This window comes from Bos grunniens, chromosome 17, assembly GCF_055505025.1.
Source record: "Bos grunniens cultivar Pamir isolate PY7600 chromosome 17, Bosgru_T2T1.0, whole genome shotgun sequence".
NCBI classification, from domain to species: domain Eukaryota; kingdom Metazoa; phylum Chordata; class Mammalia; order Artiodactyla; family Bovidae; genus Bos; species Bos grunniens.
Genome location: NC_141181.1, coordinates 55,012,257 through 55,017,611, shown reverse-complemented (window position 1 = coordinate 55,017,611; position 5,355 = coordinate 55,012,257).

Genomic DNA, 5,355 nt, shown 5'->3' with positions numbered 1-5,355 from the left:
GTCCTCATTCTCTCTGGATGCAGGCTGCATCTGCCTACAGCCTGGCTCCTTCTCAAAGCTGCAGCTCTCACCAGATTCCAGAACAACCTTTCCCCTCAGGCCCTGAGCTCCCTGCTCCTGCCAGCCCCACCCATTGCTGGTTCCCTTTCTCCTGCTCACAGCTGTTACAAGCCTTTTATTAATGCTCATCAGTTGCCCTGTGTCCCCTGGGCGACCTTAATTGATTGATGCCCCTGCAGATGGATACACCAGTAGCCCTTTTGAGAACTGAGCAGGGCTCTCATCCCCAGGTCTGTTTCCCCAGGCCCCAGGACTCATCTGCTTCCTTCTCACTGGACCTTCTACTGCCACTCTCTTTCTTTCAGGGTTGCTCTTCTCACACTTAGTTTCAGAGTGGGATTCAATCTCCCAGCAGCCCTCAAGCTCACTGCTCAGAGTTACTTTCACTGGGCACCAGGCACCATGCTCAGGATTTTCACAAGCATGAAAATAAGTTCATCTGCTATCGATCCCTGCAGGAAAATCCATGTGGGGAAGTTACACAACTTCAGCAACCATCATAGATGCCGAACTGTTTTCCAGGTCTGGCAAATCGGTCGTGGGCAGGAGGTCATGCTGGTCACAGGCTTGGGTTGTGGAGTCAAGACAGACCTGAATTCAAATCCCACCTCTGCTATGTACTAGCTGTGTGATCTGGACAGGCGACTTATCCTCTCTGGGCCTCTGTTCCTTCAGCCAGGCAGCCAGGTGGCACAGCACAGGGAGACAGTCTCTCACATTATCATACCAGAGGGTGACAATTTTCACAGGCTATGGAGTGAACGCTAACCCTGGAGCCCAGAAAGGAGCAGCACTGGCAATACTACCTCCCTGGATTATTCTTGCCAGCAGTCACTATGGCAAGAACAAGCACTCAGCAATCAACCCAATAATCCCCCCATTTCACAGAAGAGGACACCGAGGTTCAGAGAGGTAAGTCACACATTAAAGAAGTGGCTGAGTCAGGATTTGAATTCAGATTTCTTTTCATCCAGAGCCTGCGCCCTCTTTAGACCTTGTAAGACCTCCAGCCTGGGTAGCTGCACCACACACTTTGTTCACAGTTACAGTCCACCTCGTTCCCCTCTGGGCACCTCTATCATCTCCAGCAGAATTTTCTCTGAAGTGCAAATGGTTGTCTCCCATCTCTCCTTCCCCAACCCCAGCAGAGTTTCGTGCAGACCCTCACTTTGTTCTTAGTAGTCCACCTCTGGCACGTCAAAGGCCATTCCAAACTCCACCTTTGGCACCTCCGACTCCAAACACAGCAAATAATGAGTTCCTCACCTTGGATCCTGCGGCAGACATCACTAATCAATCCTGGAATTCTTTCCCTGCAGATCCAGGATGCCCGCAGTCCAGGCAGGCAGCCACTACCAGCTGATTCAAGCATTGTCAAGAAAAAAAAACCCATTTGCTATTCCTCCTAGAGATTATAATCTCCTTGAGAGCAGCAGTAGAGTCTTAATCAGCTCTGCCCACTTCCTGCCCCAAAATAGTTATAAGTTTTCCTATATTAAGAACTCAGGAAAGTTTAATACCTTCATGTTTCTAATGTCAAATGGAAATGGAAGCTCAGAAAAATGAAGGGCCTTGCCCAAGGTCACACTGCTGGTAAGAAGGGGAACAAAATCATGTCAGAAACAAGGTGTTCGCTATGTATCATTGGAGGTGTGGAGCCAAGTAAAATTCTTGGCATACTGCTTGGCACCTGGTATGAAATCAATAACATCAAACTTATTTTATGTAAAAAGATATTGGCTCTGTTCCGAGGCCACAGCCTTGTATAAACTGTTCTCAAATGCTCTCTGGCCAGAATCTTTCCTTGATAAGAGAACACAGAAGACTCCAGAAAGCCCAGGTTATTGGCACAGAGACTTATGAGAATATACTCTCTAGAATACTGGGGCAGATCCCTAGGCTGGATTCAGGAGCTGTGAGATCTTACTCTTGAGACCCCATTTCCCAGCAGAGAAACTGAGGTTGAAATGCTGATCCCAAAAGTTCCCTCTGACATTTAAAGCTGTCTTCTCCTGCTCCCTCCCCATCTCCCAAAGCAAGTAGGTGGGCAGCAATGATCTTCCCAGCCTGTTGTGCAACTCTGGGCTGCCACACAGCTGCAGGAAAGATGGGACCCATGTGGCTGGGTCTGGCTCTGAACAGGTCACAACTTCCTGTGGGACCTGGCTGTCCATGGAAGGCACAACCAGACCATCGATGGAGTCTCTTTTTATTTGTTTTCTTTCTTCCTCCTTTACTCCCTTTCTCCCTTCTCTCTCTTCTTCACTTCCACCTTTCTCTCAGCTTTTCTTTCTCCCTTCCTCCCTGCCTCTCTTTCCCTTCCTTCTTTTTTTTTTTTTTGTTTCTGTTTCTCTTTCTTCCTTTCTCTCTCTCTCCCTCCCTTTCTTTCTTTTTCTCTTTCTCTTTCTTTCTTTTCTTCCTTCTTCCTAACCTGCTCATAACCTACTTACCAAAAACATGGAACCAAGGGATCAAATCCTGGCTCCATCAGTTACCAGCTCTGTGACCTTAGGCAAGTTGCTCATACTCTCTGTGCCTCAGTCTCCTCATCTGTAAAATGGGCTAATAATGGAGCTGACTGTCACAGTACAGCTTTACAGTCCTTGGGCTCTGTGAATCCACAGCCTAGGAGGGGACATCAGCATTAAATAAATAATCATACAATTAATTGATAATTTTTCTTGCCAAAGGACAGAGCAGTCAGGGAATGTTTCCATGCAATTGTAGCTTGTCTATTCATTTACTGTCTCTTCCACTAGCTTGGAAACTCCAAGAAGGCTGGGGTCATGTACATTTTGTTTACTAATGTTTACCCAGCATTCAGAGTTACTCATTAACTAGGTTTGGATCAATGGATGAATGACTATAGTGATGTTCCATTGGAGACCAGAAGGATAAACTGGAGTAAGGAAGTGAAAAGAGTTGGTGGAAGGGCATCCTAGGCAGAAGGAATAGCATGTACAAAGTCCCTGTGGCTGAAAGGAGATTGGGGTGTTTGAGGAAATGAAGCCAGGATGGCATGTCCGGAGCAAGCAGAGTGACAGAGTGGGACAGGCTCCCCAGGGCCTTGGGGAGTCCCATGGTGGATTTTCTCCAACAAGTGCACAGCCAGGGCTGTAATGGCGGCTGAGCTGGGGTGTCTGAGACACCCTGGGTTCAAATCCCAGCTTCCCCACTTTCTGGCTGCATGACAAGTCAGTTAACCTCCATGAGCCCTGGATCCTCGTTTGCACAAGGGGCATAATAATAGTAACCTATTGCATGGGGTTTGGAAAGGATCATAGACTGTAAAGCACTTAGCAGCGTGCCTGGCACACAGGTAGTGCTCACAAAACGTAGCTGTGGTCGTAAGAACATCATCGTGATTGACGCAGGTTTCCTAGTTCTCTTTCACTATCCCTGAAGCTGAGTCTTCCCCTTAAGGAGGGTCTCCATCTCCAGACCCTCTGGGGGACATAGTTGTTCCTGCTTTCTCCACACCCCACTTCCTCAGGCCCTCCTAGGGCTGTTCTCCTTGAAGTTTCTGCAGCCAAGACTGAGGAAATGCTTCCCTTGGCTCAGGGCAAAATCTGCACCCATGTTGCTAAGCAACCAACCGCTATCCAGACGCCAGCTGCAGCCTGGGCAGAGGGACGAACGTCAGCACTCTGGGGAGGGCCTCCTGGGGCATCGCCAGGACCACAGGCTACAACCAGCACTGAGGCAGGAGAGTGCCAAGGCAGATGGCTCACTGAGAGTCAGCACACAGCAGTGGAAAGCCCATGGGGTCAAGGGCAAATCCAAATGCATTCGGACTCCAGTTCTACAATTTACCAGTTGTGCAGTCTTGATCAAGTCAGTGACCTCTCTGGGCCTCAGATTATGCATCTCAACAATGGGATGCAGAAGTGAAGCAAAAGTGAAAGTCACTCAGCCATGTCCGACTCTGCGACCCTATGAACTATAGCCTGCCAGGCTGCTCTGTCCTGGAATTCTCCAGGCAAAAATACTGAAGTGGGTAGTCATTCCCTTCTCCTGGGGATCTTCCTGACCTAGGGTTCGAACCTGGGTTTCCTGCATTGCAGACAAATTCTTTACCGTCTGAGCCACCAGGGAACCCTGATGATATGCAGACCTAACTCCAAATTCATCATGAGGATTACATGGGCTGATGTACATGAAAATGCCCAGCACATGGTAGGTGCTCAAAGAATCTTGAACTATGGATGGATATACAGGGGTGAGTCCAGTAATCTTGTCACCCATCAGTGTTAATAAAATTCAAACTACTTAGCCTCCCCTTCATGATCCCTTAACTTGATCCTCCCACTTTCTTCTGTCATCTTATTTACCTACGAGTTCAGTGTCTCTCAACCTTGGCGCTACTAACGTGAAAAAACAACAACAGAAAAACAGATTTATTGGCATATAATTCCTATATCTCACAATTCACCCTTTTAAAGTGTTCAATTCAATGCTTTTCAGTATATCCATAGAGTTGGATAACTGATACCACAATCAATTTTACAACATTTATATCATCCAGAAAGAAATGCCATACCCATTAGCGGTCACTACTCATACCCTCTTCCCCTAGCCCCTGGCAACCACTCATCTGCTTTCTGTCTCTATGGATTTGCCCATTCTAAAGATGTCACATAAATTGAATCATATAGTGTGTGGTTTCCGTACCTGGCTTCTTTCACTTAGCATAATGTATTCAAGGTCCATTCATCTTGTGATGTGTATCAGTAAGTACTTCATTCTTCTTTACGACTGAATGATATTCCATTGTACAGATAGACTGCATTTTGTTTGTTCTTTTGTCAGTCAGTGGCCATTGGGGTTGTTTCTGCTTTTTGGCCATTGTGAATAATGCTGCTGTGAACATTCACGTACACATTTTTCTGTGGACTAGTGACACTTTCAACTGGACAATTCCTTGTTGTAGGTGCTTCCCTGTGCACTGTAGGATGTTTAGAAGCTTCCCTGGCTTCCATCCACCAGATGCCAGCAGTACTGAAACCCCCAGGTTGTGACAACCAAAAATTTCTCCACTGTTCCCTGGGTGGCTGCATCACCCTGGTCAAGAACTACTGCACCAAAACTGTCCCTTAGCAGTTCCCAAAGCTTGTTTTACAAGTGGAAATACCAGGAGATTCTCTGAGGGAAATAACCTTCTGTGGTCAACCCAGCTTAGGAAGACACACAGTCCACCTCCCTTGCTTCTGTCCCTGGAAATTCATGGGGTATTTTGGCATTTTCAAGGCTGCTAGGGTGTCTCCAACAGCAGCAACAAACTATGGGACATTGTGC